The sequence below is a fragment of the Schistocerca americana genome, chromosome 5 (genome assembly GCF_021461395.2).
Source record: "Schistocerca americana isolate TAMUIC-IGC-003095 chromosome 5, iqSchAmer2.1, whole genome shotgun sequence".
NCBI classification, from domain to species: Eukaryota; Metazoa; Arthropoda; class Insecta; order Orthoptera; family Acrididae; genus Schistocerca; species Schistocerca americana.
Genome location: NC_060123.1, coordinates 239,525,963 through 239,550,076, shown reverse-complemented (window position 1 = coordinate 239,550,076; position 24,114 = coordinate 239,525,963). Strand labels below are relative to the sequence as shown.

Genomic DNA, 24,114 nt, shown 5'->3' with positions numbered 1-24,114 from the left:
AGTACACCTAATTTTCTACGTTCTTCTGTAACACCATATCTCAAATACTTCGATTCTATTCTTTTCTTTGTAGCGAGGTATATATGGGTAATTCTATACGAACGTTGTAACATTGCATATCACATACAGGAAGCAGGCAGAAAAGATACAAACGTGATGAATAAAATTATAACCATTGCAGAGAGGCAATATCGGCTTCCCTTGAAAACTTTCAGAGCATATCATCAATCTATGTCAGCACTAGTCGTAGGGTATGGTGCGAGCGTTTAGGCTCATAGATTGCTGTTAGCGAAGCTAGCAGCCTCATTAGTCAGAAGTTACTAAGGTTAACGGGCGCCTACTGCACAACCCAGATTGATGCTTTGTTAGTGAGTCTAGGAACGTGTCAACAGAACTTCGAAATTAGGAAACGGTGAGCCCTTTATTGGTTAAAGAAAGGAAATCAAATGGTAATACGAAGGATGCTTGGAACTGAGACCAACCCGAGAAAGTTAATAAAAGTTCGGATATTACGAGTACAATTGTGGCGAAATCTATGGGACACATCAGGCACACGCAGGAGAATATTCGAATTTCTCCCTAACATTAGGGAGAAAGTAAAAACGTGATTTCTTAAGCCGTCGAATGTATTGATATATTACCTGACTGGTCGTGGCCCGAATGCTATTACGTATCTTTACAAAATCAAAAGGCAGAGGAATTCGCCTGCCCCAATGTGGGAGAACGGAGATCCCAGGCCATTCTGGTAATTCTAGCACATAAAAGGAACGTCTTCCTCAGAACAGCACGATAAACACTCGAATTGTTATCCATTAAGATGAAATTGCCATCAAAATGTCGGCGATACGATGCCGCTATTGGTTGCAGTATACCTTAGAGGGGTAAGATTGCCCTCAACAACAACGGGAGATACACAGTGGCCTATGCAGTGCCACCCTAGAACATCACTCCCCTATTACCTTGTTGCACATAAGGAACTTTGATGTGTTTAGTATTACCAGGCCGTCTTGAAACATGGTGTCTGCAATTTTTAGGGCACAAACAGATACGAGTTACGTCCGTAAACGACACCCGACGCCAATCCTAGAGCGTCCATCCTGCGTGATTTATTGCCCAACTGTAACCGTGTCCATGGAATTGTGGTGTACTACATGGTGTTCGCCATAGTCGTCGGAAACTGAGGTTCATATCATGCAATCATCTCCTAACAGTCTGATGCGATACATGACATTCGGTAGCCTCTTCGAACGCCGAATTCACTTATGGAGTCCTCAGTCTACGGTTCCTTTCACTCAAATGTCGGAGATATCGATCATCCTGAACATCTGTAGACAGTTGACGAAATGTCCGGTGTAAGTCCTCAACAATACCCGCCAATTGGAACCCATTCCACGCCCTCATCACGTCACTTTGATTCCAGTGTACACGTCGAGCAACTTCACTGGTTAAAAAGTTCTACTTATAACACTACGACGTGCATCTTATCATTAGTCGCGATTGCCCTACGTTGTGTGATGGGTGGTCCCCCTACTGTTCCACTAAAGTCTCTAAGGTATCTCTACTGGCACTTGATTTTCAACTGAATGCTGCAGTCCACTCGAGTACGGCGTTCCTCCTCAACGCAGTACTCATGGTAACCACGCTTAAGTTTTCGAACAACATCAGGGGCGATATTCCGATCGGTACAGGAAGAATCACAATAGCGACATAATTGCATGGCGAATCGTGGTTATGCAATACTTTTTTGATGTGTTTATTTATCCAGGCCAGTCTGTCTCTAACTGAATGGCCTTGTGGTTGAGATAATATTCAATGTATATCCAGTATAGCAGACTAGAAGTTCATTCGCGTGCTAGCTGTTGTTCATGATATTCATTTTATTTTGTAATGGTGTACATGTTAAAAGAGAAGTCAGGGGGAGAGAGCCGATGGTAGCTATTCCTATATTTAGGATAGGTTAATTTCGAGAAGCTACTGATTACACAATCAGATGAACTAGTCGATGAGAAGCAGGAATGACATCTGATAATTCTGGAGCTTTGGGCAGATGACTCTGATTAGTTTCTTCTCGGCGAACTGAGAGTGTCGAGAGGGAGATGTTGTTTTAGGCATATGCTGCTGGTGAATTTCCGGGTTATATTGTCGTGGTTCGTGAAAATTTTTTGTTCCTGACCTTCGTCTAATTATATATACTGCCAAGGGACCATAAATCTTATCACGTAACATAAATTTCATCTTGATACCCCCACCCATTCCTGAGAAAAAGGCGTCTTAACAGTCGGACGGACAGACAGCCAGACAGACGAACAACAGTGTGATCCTCCGTTTTAGTTGAGGTACGGAACTCTCAAATCGAAAGATTTATTCACCTTCAAGGTAATAACAAGACGCAACTCTTTGGAATTGAGAGAGATAAGTACGAAGGGCGTTCAATAAGTAATGGAAAGCATTTTTTTCTTGAAAACAAATTGATTTGCTTCAGGGTTCCAGTACACCATAATATTCCCCGCTTCTTTGCTATAAAATCCTATTTTTCAACATAATCTCTGTTCAATGCGACGACTTTACGCCACCTTACTGGGGAGGCCTGCATTCACCATGGTACCACTCACTGCTCGACGTCGGGGCCAGTGTGTTGCGTCGATAACCTCTCCACTATCCACGTTCTGCTTTCCGCTGAGTGCACCCTTCACCCTTCATTGGACGAAACAGATGGAAGTCGGAAGGTGCGAGATCCGGGTTGAATGGTGGCTGAGGAAGAACAGTCCAATGGAGTTTCGTGGGCTCCTCTCTGGTGCGCAGACACGTGTGAGGCCTTCATTGTCACGAAGAAGGAGAAGTTCGTTTGCATGTTTATGGCGGCACACACTGCGAAGTCGTTTCTACAACTTCCTGAGGTTAGCACAATACACTTTAGAGCTGAAGGTTTCAGCATGACGGAAGAAATCAAACAGAATAACCCCTTCAGAGTCCCAGAAGACCGTCACCATGACTTTACCGGTTTGGAGGGAGGGGGATGCTTCGACTTTTCCATCGGAGAAGTGGTGTGGCGCCACTCTATGCGTTGCCGCTATGTTTCCGGTTCGAAGTGATGAAGCCATGTTTCGTCACCTGTCAGGATGTTCGACAAAAGTTAGCTTAGTCTCGTAACGCGCACGCAATTCGCGCAGATGGTCCTTCGTTGCTCCTTATAGTCTTCTCTCAGGTGGCCAGAACCGAACAGACACACACCTATGAGTGCCCCAACTAGTCGACGACGAATGTGTAAGCACTACCAACAGATACATCCAGTTGAGCAGCGGGATGTCTGAGTGTGATCTGTCGCTCACCTCGAATGAGAGTGATGATGATAGTGATTAAAATTCTTCTGGGTATTATGCCGCGTCATTGCTAAAATCTAACATCAATAATAAACTAAAACCGACGTTTCGGCCGAATTGCAACGGCCTTCCTCAGGGCACGACTGGTTTTGCATGAGGATAGTTGCTTCTATTTATTACAGACTATCGATGTCTGACGTCACTGTTGTAAAACTTTTAATTGGTCCTCTAATATGATTGGCTAGTCATGGCGTAAGGGAAGGTGGAAGGAAAGAGGCTATTCGTGGATGTCCATGTCGTCAATGATTGGTAGCTGTCCGCCAATCAGCTTTCTGCTTCTGGTCGGCAAGTTTTCCTCCTGGTGTGCGCGGAAGTGGACTGACAGTTGCTCTACAGCCGTTTGTGCAGAAACGTCCCTGTTCCGTGTAGCTTCTGCCCCGTGACCGCTCGCAGCCCGTCGGACTGGGATGGCCGGCAGCCAGGACGCCGGGAGTTTGTAGCCATCTTCTCTATTGGTGTTGTCAGGCTGCTTAATAATTTCCATCGCCTCCCGTATTTTGCGTTCTCGCATCCACGATTCTTTCGCCAGTACTCGGGCTTCCTGGAACCTGACAGGTTGTCCACAGTCACGGTGGTGTTCCGCTACCGCCGATTTATTAGATTATTGTAATCGTACATAGCGTTCGTATTCTGCTACTCGTAAGCTGATAGGTCTCCCTCTTACATCAGTGATGATGATGTTTGGTTTGTGGGGCGCTCAACTGCGTGGTCATCAGCGCCCGTACAAAGACCCAATTTTTTCACAGTTCAGTCTTTTTCACAGTCCAATCTAGCGAGTGTCACGAATGATAAGGATGATGAGGAAAACACAAACACCCAGTCCCCGGGCAGAGAAAATCCCTAATCCGGCCGGGAATCGAAGGTACCCCGTGATCCAGAGGTAGCAACGCTAGCCACAAGACTGCGATCTGTGGACTCGAAGCCGGCTGAAGTGGCCGTGCGGTTAAAGACGCTGCAGTCTGGAACCGCAAGACCGCTATGGTCGCAGGATCGAATCCTGCCTCGGGCATGGATGTTTGTGATGTCCTTAGGTTAGTTAGGTTTAACTAGTTCTAAGTTCTAGGGGACTAATGAGCTCAGCAGTTGAGTCCCATAGTGCTCAGAGCTAATTGAACCATTTTTTTGTGGACTCGAATGAGAGTGTCCGCACGTTCCAACGTTGCAGGAGTCACAACTCTGTGTAGCCGGCCGGCACGGAGGAGAGCGGACAGGTTTACGCTATCTTGTTGCAAAGCTTACAAACGTCTCACCCAACTACTCTCCGTGTTTTTTTTCACTGCCAGGTCTCTGCAGACATTCTGCAAGCGCCTTTGAATATGTGCAATGTCTGGTATTCCGCCAAAAGAAACTCAATGACAGCTCTCTGACTGGAACGCACCTCCGTCACAGAGTCATTCTGAAGAGTCGGTATAGCGCCGCCACCTATTGGAACTTCATGAAACTATAGGAGCTGAAGTGGGAACATTCGACCGTGTCCCACAACAAATTCTGAATTTTTTCAACCGAAACTGGAATAAATAAAAAATGTTTTGGATTACTTATCGAACGCCCCTCGCATAAGTTTATAAAAACGATGAGCAAGGAATGTCCGTCCCTTACCGAACGCGGAAGGAGGGGGTTTTGCTGGAAGATTGATAGTACTTGTGGCAGATGAGGATGCTGGAGGTCTTCCAGACAGCAAAAGTGAGAGCGCTCCCCGGTGGCTGGAGCAGCGCCGCCGGCAAGTGCCCCTGCTGTCCCGGGCTGGCCCGGCGCGCCGCGGTGGCCGCTTAGGCGACGCATCGACCGGCCGGTCGGCCTCCCGCCAGAGGCCGCTATCGACTGGCGCGCTCCCAGCGGCCACAGGGATACACAGCCTACCTACCACCATCTCCCATCTGCAGCCAGCAGCTTCAATAGTGCACAGTTAGCTTCCGGTTGCCCCTAAACGCTGACAGCCGCATGTGAACAAGCACACCGGACCAGAAACTAGTTACCCGCGGGAGACACCACGCTAATACGCTACTGGCCATTACAATTGCTACACCAAGAATAAATGCTGATGATAAACGGGAATTCATTGGACAATATGTTATACTAGAACTGACATGTGATTACATTTTAACGCAATTTGAGTGCATAGATCCTGAGAAATCCGTACCCAGAACAACCACCTATGGCCTATGGCCGTAATAACGGCCTTGATATGCCTGGGCATTGAGTCAGAGCTTGGATGACGTGTAAAGGTACACCTGCCCATGCAGCTTCAACACGATATCACAGTTCATCAAGAGTAGTGACTGGCGTATTGTGACGAGCCAGTTGCTCGGCCACCATTGACCAGACGTTTTCAGTTGGTGAGAGATCTGGAGAAAGTGCTGGCCAGGGCAGCAGTCGAACATTTTCTGTATCCAGAAAGGCCCGTACAGGATCTGCAACATGCGGTCGTGCATTATCCTGTTGAAATGTGGTGTTTCGCAGGGATCGAATGAAGGGTAGAGCCACGGGTCGTAAAACATCTGAAATGTAACGTGCACTGTTCAAAGTGCGGTCAGTTCGAACAAGAGGTGACCGAGACGTGTAACCAATGGTGCAACATACCATCACGCCTGGTGATACGCCAGTATGGCGATGACGAATACACGCTTCCAATATGCGTTCACCGCGATGTTGCCAAACACGGATGCGACCATCATGATGATCTCCGAGCTGATAGTCCATGCTGCTTGAGGCCGGCCGGTGTGGCCGAGCGGTTCTAGGAGCTACAGTCTGGAGCCGCGCGAACGCTACGGTCGCAGGTCCGAATCATGCCTCGGGCATGGATGTGTGTGATGTCTTTAGGTTAGTTAGGTTTAAGTAGTTCTAAGTTCTAGGGGACTGAAGTTAAGTCCCATAGTGCTCAGAGCCATGTGAACCATTCCATGCTGCTGCAAACGTCGTCGAACTGTTCGTGCAGATGGTTGTTTTCTTGCAAACGTCCCCATCCGTTGACTCAGGGATCGAGACGTGGCTGCACGATCCTTTACGGCCATGCGGAGAAGATGCCTGTCGTCTCGACTGCTAATGATACGAAGCCGTTGGGATCCAGCACGGCGTTCCGTATTACCCTCCTAAACCCACCAATTCCCTATTATGCTAACAGTCATTGGATTTCGACCAACGCGAGCAGCAATGTCGCGATACGATACAACGCAATCGCGATAGGCTACAATCCGACCTTTATCAAAGTCGGAAACGTGATGGTACGCATTTCTCCTCCTTAGACGAGGCATCACAACAACGTTTCACCAGGCAACGCCGGTTAACTGCTGTTTGCGTATGAGAAATCGGTTGGAAACTTTTCTGATGTCAGCACGTTGTAGGTGTCGCGACCGGCGGCAACCTTGTGTGAATGCTCTGAAAAACTAATCATTTGCATATCACAGCATCTTCTTCCTGTCGGTTAAATTTCGCGTCTTGCACGTCATCCTGGTGGTGTAGCGGTTTTCATGGCCAGTAGGGTACCATCTAACACCGCAAATGCCCGTCGTCAATGAAGAAGAGAGTCCTCAAGTTTTTTGAGGTACCTAGGTGAAGCCACTCATTAATCTGATCCCTTAGAGTTACCGAACTGAGGGAAAGTTGATTGCTACATTTCACTCACTCTACCAAATGGTCCCCGATATTAAAATCGGATGATTTTTGCCGACTAATCGAGATGCGGTATGCTGCCCATGTGTTCGTCAAATCAGGAACGTAGGAATGCGATCCAAACAATAAGGCTGCGTTCATTTTTGAGGATCGGAGTACCCATAGCACACTCATCAAGAAGCTATAGAAAAATTGTAGCTCTTGGATCAGCGAGAATGTTGAAATAAACATCGTAGTTCATACTAATAGTACCTAGTATGTGGGCCCAAATTGTGGTGTGGAAGAAACACCACAGAAACATGGCAGAACGGCTTCCGGCCTGAACAAAAATCTCCACACACTTTGGGCTAAGCACCTTATTGAGCAGTTCATACACTCACCACCTCGGATAATTTTAAAAGAGAGAAAATCACGACTTGTCGGACCATAGGACACGCCTCCAGTCAGATACTGGCCAGGTTCTCTATTATTTGGTCCAATGAAAACGTGAAGCTCCATGTGCTGCTGAGAGCAATTGCGTTTTAGAAGGTACACGACTGCAAATGTCGATTTAAGGGTCTCCGTATGAAATCTCGAAATTTTCAATTTTTGTTTTTTCAGTGATATTAATTTACGTAATTTCACCTTTCCAAAGACATATAATACATTACTATTGCCTCATTTATGGTTCATTCATTCATTTAAACAAAACACTTTGTGGGCATGACCATTTTCTATGAATAAGAACAGTTGAAGAAGGTAAGAGTCTCTAATTATTTAGGAGATGGGGATTCAGAAGCTTTCAAAGCAGTTGAGCATGAGAAGCCATACGGAGAAAATGTAACTATTACTAAACTGGAGCGAATAAGTCATATGCAAAAGTGAATGGATACAAGGCTGCGACGACTGAAAACTGCATTCAAGGGAATGAAACTGGAAGATGGTGGATGACTGCACTGTAAGAAGACTCACAGAATCTATCATAGATAAAATCCCAAATTATTATGGCATGGCCATCAGGCAAAATGTTAGTGGCGCAGAAGATGAGAAAGGCTGCATGGGCAGTTTTATATCACCTCTCTTCAACGGAAGATACAGCTGTTCAAGGCCTATGCCCTCTAAGAAGTGATTCGAGGTACAAATACAACAGAGCACTGTTAAGAAATTTATTGACAAACCACCTATGCCTTTTTTCATAGTGGAGGTCTTGAATGAAATTTTGAAAGACTTGTCAGATGTAAGGCTTTTGAAGACATTTCTTCATGGCCGCATTCAGAATCCTAACGATTCCATCAACAGCGTGATCTGGGTCAGACTTCCCAAGACGGTGTTTGTATCAATTAGTACACCGCATTTTGGTGTCTCTGATGTAGTGGCAACGTTCAATGAAGGAAATGCAAGTTGTGAGGTCCTGAAAAGAGTGCTAGAAGTTGTTGGTCGTTTCACAGCGAAGCAAAGGTTAAATTTACATAAAAAAAAGAGTTAGAGCATCAGAGAGAGAGATATTAGAGCCCTTGAAACAAGGGCAAGACAACGCAGGCGAGCAGGAGAAAGGACATTGAAACATGATATGGAAGAGGATGCAGACAACCCAGGTTACAGGACTGTTATGCACTGACAATTTTAATCAGAAAAGGACATTTCAGGATGAGATGAAAGATGTTGCAGACAACCAATCTTATGGAGCTTGAATGCACTGGCAACTTTAATGGCTCTCTCTCATAAGTTGTATTTTTTAATAAAAAAGCATATTTTTTCTCATCTTCAACTTGCCAGAAATTGTTCAAAATTACAGGGTTCACTAATCTGAGTATTCTGCATTTTTCAACGCAGCGGTTTTCCTATTTTGTAAATCGCAAAGAAGTTGTAGCTCTATGTACACAGAAAAATACAGAGTTTCTTATTTAGATGTCCACTTTTTGCAAGAATAATTATTATCTTAAAACTAATCAGTATTTTCAGAAATTCTTTTCTTAAAGTGTTTAGTAATGTGTAACCGAAAAGTCATATATATTATGTGGTGTCACCGCCAGACACCACACTTGCTAGGTGGTAGATTAAATCGGCCGCGGTCCATTTAGTACATGTCGGACCCGCGTGTCGCCACTGTGTGATCGCAGACCTAGCGCCACCACAAGGCAGGTCTCGTGATACGAACAAGCACTCGTCCCAGTTGTACGGACGGCCTAGCTAGCGACTAGATGTACGAAGCCTTTCTCTCTCATTAGCCGAGAGACAGAATAGCCTTCAGCTAAGTTAATGGCTACGAACTAGCAAGGCGCCATTAGCCTTACAGTGATTGTAATTAAAGTCTCCTGTGTATAGTCAAGAGCGATGTACCACAATGATTGATTAAAGATAAGTATTAATCCAGCTATGTACTTTTCTTCATAGTATTAATTACGTAGCCTGTTCCAGTACTTCACGCCCGTCTGCGTGAGTCTAGCGTGCATTTTCAGCCATCTCGACCTACAAGGTGTTGGCCCAGCTGCCGACACATCATATTACAAATTCTTTTCTCATTAATTTTCAATAAAAGGTGCCCTTCATATGAATAAATTTTACATTATTTAAGGTAGGGATTACCAATTTGCCAAGGCCCCTTAATACAATTTCCTTTTCAATTTTCGCTAGGGAACCGCCTGAGAAGGACTTGCATTTTCTGACAGTACCAGTTCCTATCTGTTTCAACGTGACTACCATCGACAAGGCACGACACGTGTCACCAATCCCAGTTGGTTTGGACCTTTGCAAGACAGTTGTTCTTACGCCGTGTTACAAGGCTGCGACGGATTCTCCATTGTTTGTATACACTTTGGAGAATCTCTAATGCACCAACAGAACGATTAATTTCATTCACAGATGTGGTCTTGGAGACATTCAAACACGATACCTCTAGTGACGCTGGAGGCTCTCCTGACGGTCTAGTTTTAGAAATGGTTTTGGGCAAGAAGTCAGACGTCGTTGTAAAGTCCCCATAGTATTTCATTGGCGCAACGTCTTCATGTACGACGAACACACTGTTGAGCTGTAACTGATGTTTCCTATTTACGCCAGTACAAGCAGAAAACTCGCAGCCGTGAACACGTCAAATCTGGAAGGGAATAGCGAAGACTCCCCAAATCGGCAGTGAGAAGTACAGCTACTCAACTTGTCCGATGATGAACCAAGGACTTCAGCGCTCTTGCGAAGGCTCTTCTGCTGAGCGCTGCTGTCGAACGCACCAGCGCTGTCTGCGGAAGTCACCTGCCAAAGTACGCTCTTGCGATGATGTGTGACAGTCCTCGCTATTGTCATGTCAATAGTTCTCATGGAGTAACAGATCGAGCCGAGTTTCGCGAGACCTCTGTGTGCGGAATCCATGTCCACTTTTATAGAGAAAGTTTTCCTACTCTAAAAACGTCATAATACATGAGCATAGAACATGTTTCATAATTCTACAACAATTGACGTCAACGAAATTGGCCTATAATTATGCGCTTCTGTACTAGGACCTTTCTTGAACGTGGGAATAACTGCGCCTTTTTCCAGTCGCTAGGATCTCTTTGTTGCTCTAGCGACCTACAATAAACCGTTGCTAGAAGGGGAGCAATTTCTTTCGCATAATCTCTGTAGAATCTTACAGGCATATCATCTGGTCCTGGAGCCCTTCTACTACAAAGCGACTGTAGTTGTTTTTTTTTTTTTTATTCCATTAGCAGGTAGTATCTACCATTTCGAAATTCGTACCATGATTGAAACGAGGGACCGTCTTCTGATCTTTCGCTGTGAAACAATTTCGGAAGAGATAATTAATATTTCGGTATTCTCTCTCTCATTTCTCGTTTCGGTGCCGTTATGGTCACTGAGTAGCTGTATACATGATTTCGAACCACTTACTGAGTTTACGGAAGACCAAAACCTCTCAGGATTTTTAGCTAGCTCGACTGAAACAATTTTACTTTAAAAGTCACTGAACGTTTCTGTCATTGCTCGCCTTATGCTTATTTTCGCTTCCTTCAGCTTTTTTTTGTCAGGTAGGCTTTGATTTCTCTTACGTACCAAGTGCACCCGTGGTCTAGCGATAGCGACTTCGGTCCCGGGTCCGAAACCCGCAACCCTTTAAATTCTGTTTCGTAATCAGCATTGGCAGCGGAAGACTTCCAACATAAGAAGTCACCCTCGTTCTGCCAATGACCTTGCCAAAGAAGTACAGAACACTCTCTTGCCCTTGGGACGGGAAGCTGCCCCTAAAGGCGGAAGAATCAGCAATGATCAAAGCCATGAGGACGCAGAAGGCAATGTAAACCACTGCATTAAAGACACATAACGTGCATCCACAGGACATGTAGCCTGTAATTCAAAAAGTGTCACGATGATGTCTCCACTGGCAAAAGACTTCCGAATAGTGCCCCATGCGGACCTCCGAGGGGACTGCCAAGGGGGAGGTGACCACGAGAAAAAGAGTGAATTACCAACGAAACAATAACGTTCCACGAAACAGGGCGTGGAACATCAGAAGTTTGAATGTGGTACGAAAGCTATATAGTCTGAAAAGGGAAATGCTGTAGCTCAAGACTAGATATTGTGGGGTCAGTGAAGTGAAATGGAAAGAAGACAATGATTTCTGATCAGATGAGAATAGGGTAATAGCAACAACAGCAGGAAATGGTGTAACGCGAGATTCGTTATGAATAGGAAGGTAGGCCAGAGAGCGTGTTACTGTGAACAGTTCAGTGATAGGTTTGTCCTCATCAGAATCGACAGCAAATCAACACTGACAACGATAGTTCAGGTATACATACCGAGGTCGCAAGCTGAAGATGAAGAGATAGAAAAAGTATACGACGATATTGAAAGGGTAAAAAAAAGAGCACTCCGTCTTCAGGCCATCCGACCGCCGTGTCATCCTCAGTGGAGGATGCGGATAGGAGGGGCGTGGGGTCAGCACACCGCTCTCCCGGTCGTTGTGATGGTATTCTTGACCGAAGCCGCTACTATTCAGTCGAGTAGCTCCTCAGTTGGCATCACGAGGCTGAGTGCACTCCGAAAAATGGCAACAGCGCATGGCAGCCTGGATGGTCACCCATCCAAGTGCCGACAACGCCCGACAGCGCTTAACTACGGTGATCTCACGGGAACCGGTGTATACACTGCGACAAGGCCGTTGCCTATTGAAAGGGTAAAAGGAGATAAAAATCTAATAGTCATGGGCGACTGGAATGCAGTTGCGGGCTAAGGAACAGAATGAAGGGTTACTGGAGAATATAGGCTTGGGACAAGAAATGAGAGGAGATAGACTTATTGAGTTCTGTAATAAATTTCAGCTAGAATAGCGAGTACTTTGATCAAGAACAGCAAGAGGAGGAGGTATACTTGGAAAAGGCTGCATGGTACGGGAAGATTTCAGTTAGGTTACATCATGGTCAAGCAGAGATTCCGAAATCAGATGCTGGATGGCGTACCCAGAAGCAGATATAGACTCAGATCACGATGTAGTAGTGATGAAGAGTAGGCTGAAGTTTAGGAGATTAGTCAGGAATGATCAATACGCAAAAAAGTGGGATGTGGAAGAACTGAGGAATAACGAGATACACGTGATGCTCTCGAAGGCTATGGACACGTCAATGAGGAATAGTTCTGTAGGCAGTACAGCTGAAGAGGAATGCACGTCTCTAAAAAGGACAGTGACAGAAGTTCGGAAGGAAAACATAGATAACTGCGAACAAACCATGGGTAACAAGAGAGATACTTCAGTTAATCGATAGAGAAGGAAGCACAAAAATGTTCAGTGAAATTCAGGAATGTGGGATAACAAGTCGCTGAGGAAGGAAATAAATAGGAAGTGCAGGGAAGCTAATGGCTCTGAGCACTATGAAACTTAACATCTGAGGTCATCAGTCCCCTAGAACTTAGAACTACTTAAACCTAACTAACCTAAGGACATCACACACAACCATGCCCGAGGCAGGAATCGAACCTGCGACCGTAGCGCAGGGAAGCTAAGACGAAATGACTGCGTGAGGAATGCGAAGAATTCGAAAAAGAAATGATTGTCGGTAGGACTGACTTAGCATACAGGAAAGTCAAAATAACCATCGGTGAAATTAAAAGCAAGAGAAGTACATTAAGAGTGCAACGGGAATTCCATTATTAAATGCAGAGGAGGGAGCGGATAGGTGGAAAGAGTACATTGAAGACCTCTATGAACGGGGAAGACTTGTCTAATGTGATAGACGAAGAAACAGGAGTCGATTTACCAGAGGTAGGGGATCCAGTATTAGAATCAGAAATAAAGAGAACTGTGGAGGACTTAAGATCAAATAAGGCAGAAGGAATAGATAACATTTCATCAAAATTCCTGAAATCATTGAGGGGAAGTGGCAACAAAACGACTATTCACGTTGGTGTGTAGAATGTGTGAGTCCAGCGACATGTCATCTGACTTTCGGAAAAATATCATCCACACAATTCCGAAGACTGCAAAAGCTGAAAAGTGTGAGAATTATCACACAATCAGTTTAGCAGCTCATACATCCAAGTTACTTGAGAGTGTATTAGATGACAATCAGTTTGGCTTTAGGAAAGGTAAAGGCACCAGAGAAGCAATTCTGACGTTGAGGTTGATAATGGAAGCAAGACTAAAGAAAACTCAAGACACGTTTATAGGATTTGTCGACCTAGAAACAGCGTTCGACAGTGTAAAACGGTGCAATGTGTTCGAAATTCTGAGAAAAATAGGAGTAAGCTACAGGGAGAGACGTTTGATATACAATGTGTACAATAGCCAAGAGGGAATAATAAGAGTGGAGGACCAAGAACGAAGTTCTCGGATTAAAAAGGATGTAAGGCAGCGATGTAGTCTTTCGCCCCCTATTGTTCAATCTGTACATCGAAGAAGCAATGATGGAAGTAAAAGAAAGGTTCAGGAGTTCGAATTAAAATTCAAGGTGAAAGGATATCAGTGATACGATTTGCTAATGACATTGTTATCCTGAGTGAAAGTGAAGAAGAATTACTTGAGCTGCAGAAGGGAATTAACAGTCTAATGAGCATACAGTATGAACTAAGAGTAAATCGAAGAAAGACGAAGGTAATGAGAAGTAGTAGAAATGAGCACAGCGAGAAACTTAACATCAGGACTGATGGTCACGAAGTAGATGGAGTTAAGGAATTCTGCTACCTAGGCAGTAAAATAACCAATGACAGACGGAGCAAGGAGGATATCAAAAGCAGTCTAGCTATGATGAAAAGGCATTCCTGGCCAAGAGAAGTCTTCTAATATCAAATACCGGCCTTAATTTGAGGAAGAAATTTCTGAGGATGTACGTCTGGAGTACAGCATTGTATGTTAGTGGGAAAACCGGAACAGAAGAGAATCGAAGCATTTGAGATGTGGTGCTATAGACGAATGTTGAAAATTAGTTGGACTGATAAGGTAAGGAATGAGGAGGTTCTACGAAGAATCAGAGAGGAAAGGAATATGTGGAAAACACTGATAAGGAGAAGGGACAGGATGACAGTACATCTGTTAAGACGTCAGGGAATAATGTCCATGGTACTAGAGGGAACTGTAGAGGGCAAAAACTGCAGAGGAAGACAGAGACTGGTATACATCCAGCAAGCATTGAGGACGTAGGTTACAAGTGTTACTCTGAGATGAAGAGGTTGGTGTAGAAGAGAAATTCTTGTTGGGCTGCATCAAACCAGTCAGAAGACTAATGACTAAAAAAACCGTACCAGGTGAATTAGTTTTGTCATGGCTCGCTCTTCCATAAATCATAAATTATTCCTCTCCCAGTATCGTATCACCCATCTCATCTTCAGTTACTTCCCTTTCCGTAACATCATTGTCTCCAAGTTCATTTCCTTTGTATAGTTCTCCATATTTCTTCTGCATTTCAGCTCTCTCTTCTTTGCTTAGTGCTGGTTTTCTGTCTCTTGATATACATATAGCTACTTCTCTTTTCTGCAAATGTCTTTTCAATTCTCCTTTTAGCGGCATTTCTCTTTCCTCTATTTATGCATGCTTCAATATCCTTAAATTTCTCGTCTAGCCATTCCTGCCTTGCCAGTTTCCACTTCTTGTCAGTCTGATTTTTAGCTGCCTGTATTTCCTTGCCCCTGCTTCATTTCCTGCATTTCTAAATTTTCTCCTTTCCTTAGTTAGATTGAGTATCTTGCGCGTTAGGCTTTCTAGTGAGCTTTGCTCTTACGTCTATTACATCCTCTGCTGCCTTCATTACTTCATCTCTAAATGCTATCCAATCGTCTTTTATAGTGTTCCTTACTCTTGTTCCAGCCAATCGTTACCTGAGTTTCATTTTGAGACTATCAACTAACTCTTTTTCTCAGTTTATCTAGGTCCCGTCTCAAATGGTTCAAATGGCTCTATCGGACTTAACATCTGAGGTCATCAGTGCCCTAAACTTAGAACTACTTAAACCTAACTAATCCAATGACATCACACACATCGATGCCCGAGGCGGCAACGGCCTTGCCGCAGTGGATACACCGGTTCCCGTCAGATCACCGATGTTAAGCGCTGTCGGGCGTGGCCGGCACTTGGATGGGTGACCATCCGGGCCGCCATGCGCTGTTGCCATTTTTCTGGGTGCACTCAGCCTCGTGATACCAATTGAGGAGCTATTCGACCGAATAGTAGCGGCTCCGGTCACAGGAAACCATCATAACGACCGGGAGAGCGGTGTGCTGACCACTTGCCCCTCCTATCCGCATCATCAGCTGAGGATGACACTGCGGTCGGATGGTCCCGATGGGCCACTTGTGGCCTGAAGACGGAGTGCATGCCCAAGGCAGTATACAAATCTGCGACTGTAGCAGCAGGGCAGTTCCAGACAGAAGCGCCTAGAACCGCTCGGCCACAGCGGCCGGCGCAGGTCCCGTCTCCCCAGCTTCCTAGCTTTGTCTTATGTCTCAAGTTTTATTCCTCAGTTCAAAACTAATAAATTATGGTCAGCGTCCACATCTGCCCCCGGGAACTTCCCAGTTTAAAATCTGGTTTCGAAATCTATCTTTCCTTTATGTAAACTGTTTGAAGCCTTCCTACGTCTCCACGTCTCTTCCACGTACAGAGCCGTTTTTTATGATTTTTGAACAAAATATTACCTATGGTTAATTTATTCTCTGTGCAGAATTCTACCAGGCGGCCTTCCCTTTCATTTCTTCCCCCAAATACATATTCTCCTGTTATTTTTCATTCACATCCTTTTTTTTATATATAATTCCAGTATCCCATTACAATTAAATTTTCGTCTGCTTTTAGTATCTGTACACTTCATTTTACCCTATCACGCATTCTTTTAATATCTTCATCGTTTACGAAGCTAGCTGTCATTTATACTTGTACTGTTGTGGTCGGTGTGGCTTCGTATCTGTCCTGGCTGCGATAATGCGTTCACTATGATGCTCACAGTAGTTTACCTGCATTCCTATTTTCTTGTTCATTGTTAGACCCAATGCTGTCTTTCCCCTATTTGTTTTTGGATTTATGAACCCGTACGCGCCCCATCAGCAGTACTGTTCTTCCTGCGACCACCTTTCATTAATTTCCATTATATCTAACTGGAACTTATCCATGTCCCTTTTTTAAATTCTCTGGTCTACCTGCACCATTAATGAATCGAACATTCCACGCTCCGACCCGTTGACTGCCAGTTTTGTTTCTCCTCATGGTGAAATCCTTTTGAGTAGTCCCTGCCCGGAGATCCGAATGGGAGAGTATTTTACCGCCGAAATATGTCACCTAGGAGGATGTAATTACCGTTAAGCATTACAGTAGAAAACCACACTGAATACAGAAGGAATGCATTTTGCTTTTATACCTTCACTTTATTTTCTTACAACTCACTACCGTCCTACAAGCTTTCCAGTCCACTGTGAGAAATACCTCCCCTTCTTCAGTGATAGCCTTTCACACATAGAACTTGTAAATTACCTGCGGAATGTACTGCTAGTGCCCCTACTAACTTAGTGTAATGGAAATGAAAACGTAAGAATCATAGTTAGTACTAATCGATGGAACCAATGGTCGGGAACTATACCGGGATCTGGCTTCAAATGCAGTAAATTATGTGATAAGAAAAATATATTTCATATGTAGTTATGTGATGCTTGTAGTTGAGAGAGACCTACCGACAAGAAGTAAGTACTGAAGGATTAGGGGAGAGTGAGTAGACCAAAAAGGAGGTAGGTAAAGTGGTGTTCTTTACTTTGCAGGAAGTGGACAGAATGAAGAAGTCTCACAGCTCTGGCGGCCGTGATGGCGAGAGAGATCTTAACAAACTGAGTGCTGGCCCCAAGCCTTGATTAAACTGAAATCGCTGGGCCTGTTTATTAAGTTTTCAGATAACTTTAATTCTCTTTATTTCGGTAGACCCCTTAATTACACTGTCGCAGAAACACCGCGTTTGCAACACTGTACTGGGCTTGTCCTATTCATTTCACGATTATACTCACGGTATTTCTTGGCGACAGCTGTTTTGTTTGGTTGTTTTAGTAGTTCCTTGCATCTTTCCTCACCCGTTATCATAGTCCGACTCACGTAAAACATGTCACATTCGCGTGAAATGCGGTACACACCCGGCTTTCGGAGACCTAGATCATCTTTCATATTACAAACGAGACACTATATCGTTGTTGACGGGAGCTAAATATTCTGGGTGCCATGTTTCCATAGGAACCTATCTATCTTTCCGGATATTGGGCCACCGTATGGTAGTTAAACGATTCTCAGTTTCTCTTTCTGCGTCTCAGTCTTAATTTCTTTCTCAGGCAGTTCCGATTTTGGCTACAACACCGGCTCACTGTAACGATCTGAGTACCCACACCTTCGTAACACAATTAGTAGGATCTGTAATTATCTAGGAAGGCTCTCCTTGTCTGAAAGTATTCGAGCTCTATGAACTAAAGCAATGAGCGTCGAATTTCTTTATGACGAATACTGATGACTCAAGTTGTGGAGGTGTAAGAAATGGTGAATTCGTTTTCTATAGAGTAGTCAAAAAGAATATGAAAAGCTTGTAGAGTGCTGCTGGGTAGTTTGTGCTGAGAAGTAATTGTTTGAAGAAAATTCGACACGTTGCTCCGTTTCCGAGTTAATTAGCACTGAAGTCAGCAAGTCAGACCGTTGCGCGAGCAAATTCAAGCGGCCCGCCTGAACGGTGTCGCTAAACGTGTTCATCGTTTGGTTCTCTAAAACTGAACGAGAGAGCGATACAAAAATTGGACATGGAACGGTAGTAAGGATCGAACCCGAACCAAAGCATGAGTCGTGACATGCGCTATAACTTATGCTGTGAGAACAACTGATGCTAATTGTGTCCGGCGGGCACTTGAATGGTAATTGCAAACGTCGCAATAGATCGAATTCTTTTAATAATTAATTCTCAGCACAAACTATCCTGCAAGACCCTCACAAGCTTCTCAGACTGTTCCTGAAACCACGTATATACAATATGACTCAGAGATCCGTCCGATGTTCTCTTAACTAACAAGTCGAGGAAAGGTAGTTGGCTCTCTTTTTCAAGTCCCACTGAATTTTGTTTTCAGATGGGTAGATCCTAAATGATCCAGGAACTCTCCAATTTTTTTTGTTATATGTGGCCTCATCACAAACGTAACTTAGTCTATGCGCAACTGAATATTTGTGTAGCTTCTTCCAGACATTACTTCATTATTCAACTGCATCATCTGTAAAAAGTCTGAGGCTACAACTAATAATGACCGTAAGGCCACTAATATACACCATGAACAACAAGGGTCCCAACTCACTTCCCCGGGGCACATGAGAAGTTACTTCAATATCTGTCGATGACTCTCCGTCCAAGATATGCTGCATCCCCCCTACCAAGAAATCCTCACAACTGTCGCTTGATATCCTCATATGATCGCTTTTGATCTTCTTTAGTTAGACAGAAACACATTGCCACGAATGTTTCCGTTTTGCAGTTGCATCAAACACGACTCTACTCTTAAAGTAGCGAGTGAATGTCACTGAAGACACACACATTCTGAAGCACGAATTTTTATAACGTCTGGACAAACATGGCGAATTGAAGGTAGTGAAATCTGAGTTCGCAGGACAGGGCGGATCAGGTTCTGGTTGTGGAGGGGGACGTAATCAGTTACTGTTAGTTGCACAAAACACACAAACTTCTTTTCATTGATTAGTTGTCGTGAAATCAATAAAAAAAAGGCACCTCATGTTCTAATGAAAGCACGAAAGCCGTCTGACCATGAATAGTAATCATTCGAAACCGGTAATGGTACCTTTTGAATAAAGGAACTAAAAACAAGTTTGTGGCTGCTAGCTGTCTCAACACCATCAACATCTGCTTTCAAATAACAGCCACGAACCATGTCATCACACGACAAAATTGCAAAAAATGCACTAATAACGAATATTACCGTCAAGTCATCTTCGCTTGTTACATGGATCCAATGTAACGTCTTCTGAGAGAACTGCGCTGCTTGTGCATAGCTCATCGGAGACATACACTAGAGAAGATCATCTAACAATAGCATCTCTCACGTGTTCAGTTCGCTTAAAAATCGTAAACTGGGCCGACACTGATGCTTTTGCCTATTTCGCTCCTAAAGGTACTGACGGCTACAAGTGTTCACTGTGATGTACATTGCCTTCCTGGGGCATACAAAAGTCTCATACTCGGGAAATCGGCACTTCATATTTCCATTCCGCCATCCAGATTTAGGCTTTCGTGTTTTAATTGACCCTTCGAGCCCCAACAACACAAAGAAATTTAATTTCTAAAATTTTCACAAAATTGATCCTTGCCATCATAGTAAGCAACGAATGCCAGAAGAAAGTGGCAAAAAGTAAACAGCTAATAGTTTTTAAGTTCTGGTTTCACTTTGAAGCTATTGGTACACACAATATTCAGTAACGCATTATTTCATGAAATTATATTTGGAAGCAATTTCGCATGTTTCCTAGGCACGATCCCACATCTCCAAACTTCCAAGAGCTCACAATGCCTAAAACAAATTATAGTCCCAAACAACAAGCAAAACTGGACCCAAAATTTAATAAATTTGTATCACAACTACGTACTGATGCACTGGTTTCATTTTGAAACCACTTATAGAAGCAGTAGTTTAAACGCAAATTTACGTAGCAATAACTTCAGATGTAAAAAAAATTCCAAAATAGCAGTTTTATTGCCCAGATCGCAGTTGATACATATCCCGATTACTAGTTTCAGCAAAGTTATATTGCCATCTTCAGATGGTCGGATACGTGAGTTATAAAGCCCCTACGCGTGGCCGTTGAAAATATGGCCAGATGGCAATGCGCCACAAGTAGCGGCTTTATAATTCACGTATCCGATGATCTGAAGATGGAAAAATAACTTTGCTGAAACTAGTAATCGGCATATGTATCAGTTACGATATGGGTTATAAAACTTCTATTTTGGAAGCTTTTTTACCTTGATATAGCCACCGCTCTATATCTGACAATGTCAGGTAATTACACAATATTAGATGTACTTACTTTTACCGTCAGTGATCTTCTCAACATGGCCACTATAAAAAAAAGTCACAACCTCCTACAGCAACGTACACAATCTTCGATCCGACTGTTCTTTGAACGCTGTAAGTGACTGCTACAGTGCATTATATCCATAATAGAAGTACTTTAGTTTGCCACTAGATGTCTCTGTCTTGCAATGGGATGGTTTCCTTGAAACGGCGCGCTCGATTCAATCCGCATCCTTTATCCGATCATGTCCTTTGTCTCTAGTGACATCATCGACGACGGGACGTCAAACCTCAAACATCCATCCTTCCTCGGTTCCACAAAGTGATGACATTGGGCTGTTTGTCAGCACATTCAATTTACATTACCGCCTGGCAGAGATTTTTCAATTATAACCATAAAAGAAATTAACGATAATCGGTTATCGTTGATGAATAGGCAGTGTTCCACCTACAGCTTCTTTGATGTTTCCGACTGTACTGTGAAATGTGTGCCCGAGTATAAACCGAAAAAGTATTTCCATGGGTGCTGGTAGAGGAAGACAATGAATCTTTCCGAGCCTGCTTATCTGCTGGCTTCAATCTTTCTTCCCTCTCTCGTTAGGTGCCACTCGAACGGGCGCTGCCTCTTTAGTGATGCCTTGCACCTGACCTAGATGGGCCCGCCCCTTCGCACAGTCCCGCTCCGCCCACACCATAGCTCCACACCCTTCCCACCCCCCACCCCACCCCACCCCCGCAGCGTCGCCACAACTGCTCATTTATTCTGCGTCGTCTGCAAACTTTAGCATTCGTATGTATTCTGTTCGCACTTTTCCCTCTCTTCTCCCGTTTGTTTCCACTTCTTTCATTGTTCTCTCACATACAAATGATACAATAATGGCTTTAAACTGTAATCCTTAACACTAACTTACCTCCATCTTTTTATTTTTAACACTCGCGCTAGCTTTTTCAGTATATTAACTGCCTGTCAGCTACTACACCTTATACCGCGAACTGCCATAGGTTACTCTGGGTCCACAGACATTCATCTGCCTCTGCGCCCTAAGAATCACTGAAAAATATCTAGTACTCGTAGATTGCAGTCATTGTTATCTCATATGTTAGTCTCTTCCCGTTGCAGTCATCGATGTTACGTAGAAAGAATGAGTATTTGTTAGCCTTGCCGCAAAGCTGTCTTTTCTATGTTTCTGTTTTCATTATGCCTACAGAATTGTTATATTGGACGCTGCAGGTATTCATAGTCATTTCTTGGATTTTCCAAGCACGTTTTCGCGAGGCTTAGGAACGCTTTTCCCGAGTGTCTATGAGTTCAGACTCCGCAATATTTCCGTTCCGCCGGCCGCTGTGGCCGAGCGGTTCTATGCACTTCTGTCTGGAACAGCGCGACCGCTCCGGTCGCAGGTTCGAATCCCGCCTCGGGCATGGATGTGTGTGATGTCCTTAGGTTAGGTTAGGTTAGGTTTAAGTAGTTCTAAGTTATAGGGGACTGATGACCTCACATGTTAATTCCCATAGTGCTCAGAGCCATTGGAACCATTTTTGAACCATTTCCGTTCCGCTCGAACGAACTATCCGTGTTTTGCGTATGTTGGATGTCTTATGTTAGACTTGACATGATATCGAGACGCGTAAACAGCATTCCGTTAACGCACGTAGAAATATTTTGAAAGCAAGCCCATTTATCGGCAAACTGCATCTTCCTACCCATAAATCGAAGTCCTGTTCTTACGTGATCGTTACACTATATTTTTGCGTACGCTGTTACCCCCTAAATACTTGTTTGACGTAAGCTCCACTACGTGTGTCTCACTAACGGTGTAGCCATGACTACTGTACTACATTTGTACGTTTCATAAAACACACTATTTTTACACTTAAGAACTACGTTTCAGTCATTTTCAATAGAATGGTATCCCTTCCCAACATCTTACTGGATCTTACCACAAAGTTTATTTGTCTAACTTTCATCATCTGTGAAAAGTCAGAAGTTTCAATTAACAACATTCACTAAAATATTTTCTGAAAACTGTGGTGCACAGCTTCAGTGTATTTATGGAACGATATAGGCTCACGAAACCACCAGAAACTGCTGCATTTTGTGTTTATGTGCGGACAACCAGTTTCGTTCAAGCGTCCATCGTCAAGCCACCTACACATTAACAAGAACGTTTATGAAATAGTACACGTCAAAATAATTAACGCGAGCTATTGTATATAGGAGACAGTTGCCATTACATCAAGTTATACGACGTTTCTTCGGCGTCAAATACGTATGTACTCTCAGATTCAGCATCCAAAATGAAACAGTTAACAATACGTTGTGCGTAAAGACATTAAGAACATTTTATACATATGTACACACGTTGCAGATATACACAAATCTGAATATCTTTAACTTTTACATGCGTCTATTAACTAATCAATTCTTCTATTAGTCACTAGATGCACAAATTGTAAGTCCATTTCACTTTCCTGTATACCGTCTCACTAAATTCGTATAACAAAGTAACAACTGAACGAGCTGATGTTCGTTTACATACGAGTACAGCTATTTGGCTTAAAAGTTCGGTTAATCGATCATAACCTCATCAGAGATGCATAACGTACAACATCTGCGTCCTTGTGTATGGACGGAAATAAAATCAGTGAAACAGAGAAACCACCCCGACCATCAAGCCTTGAAATGTACAATGAGATGCAAAAAGATTACCCGGTCCGAATGATTTGGAGTGTGAGAACAAAGCATTGCTCAAAGCTCAGAAGTGCCAGTGTTCACAACTCTAGCTGCCTGTGGAGCTACAGCTTGGTGTTTACATCGTCAAGTAGAAACAATATAATAGTTTCAATATGTCGAGATTCATTGTAACTTATCGTATCATTTCTTTTGGAAATCATTATTCGAGTACTTAGAAACGGTCAAAACGAACACCATGTTGTTAGAATTACTATAACAACGAGCGTTTCAAATCTGTCTCAATGAGTGAGCGGCCGCCGGCACGGTAGACAAGCGTTTTCGGTCAGAGGGTTAGCTGGTCTTTGTAATATAAGAAATGAGTGAATAGATCAATGATGAATTTGAACGGGTGTCAAGCGACGTCCATGAAAAAATGCAACGAACAATAACGAATAAAATGAAATTAAAAAAAGAAAAAAATGAATAGGCTGACGGTTTACGAAAGTAAGTGACGAGCTTTCGAATCGTAATGTCATCTTTCTTTTTCTTATTTAGACGTAAGCAGATAACATTTTAAGCCTTAATTCGCTATAAATTGTGCAGTTGTAGGATTTTCTACGTTATAACCTACAAACAGACAAATGGTCATAGTAAAAATATTCAGAATAGATGTAATTTTCTGTAATTACTTCGACCGCCACCTGGTGTGTCTAGAATTTTCAGCTAAGAGAAAGGTAACAACTGATTGGCATACGTTACAGATTTGCTTCAAAATGGCTGTTATGAATGTTCGCGAGCAATAATTGCTCTCTTTGAAAACGGTGTTAGTGCACTTGAGATAGGACGTCTTTAAGGTGCTAATGCTTCCACAGCAAGGCGATGGATTGGGCGTGACGTCCAATACCTGGAAGACCACTAGTACTCTACACGGAGACAAGATGAAGAATTGGTCAGGGTGGCCCATAATGCTCA

General features: G+C 43.6%; 1 protein-coding gene and 1 pseudogene across 1 annotated transcript in view; one reads left to right on the top strand and one right to left on the bottom strand.

Moving 5' to 3' along the window:
* LOC124616291 overlaps nucleotides 1–24,114 on the bottom strand; it is a 734,272-nt gene that overhangs the window by 664,481 nt on the left and 45,677 nt on the right. The window lies entirely within an intron of this gene.
* Nucleotides 15,435–15,552, top strand: LOC124616972 (annotated as a pseudogene).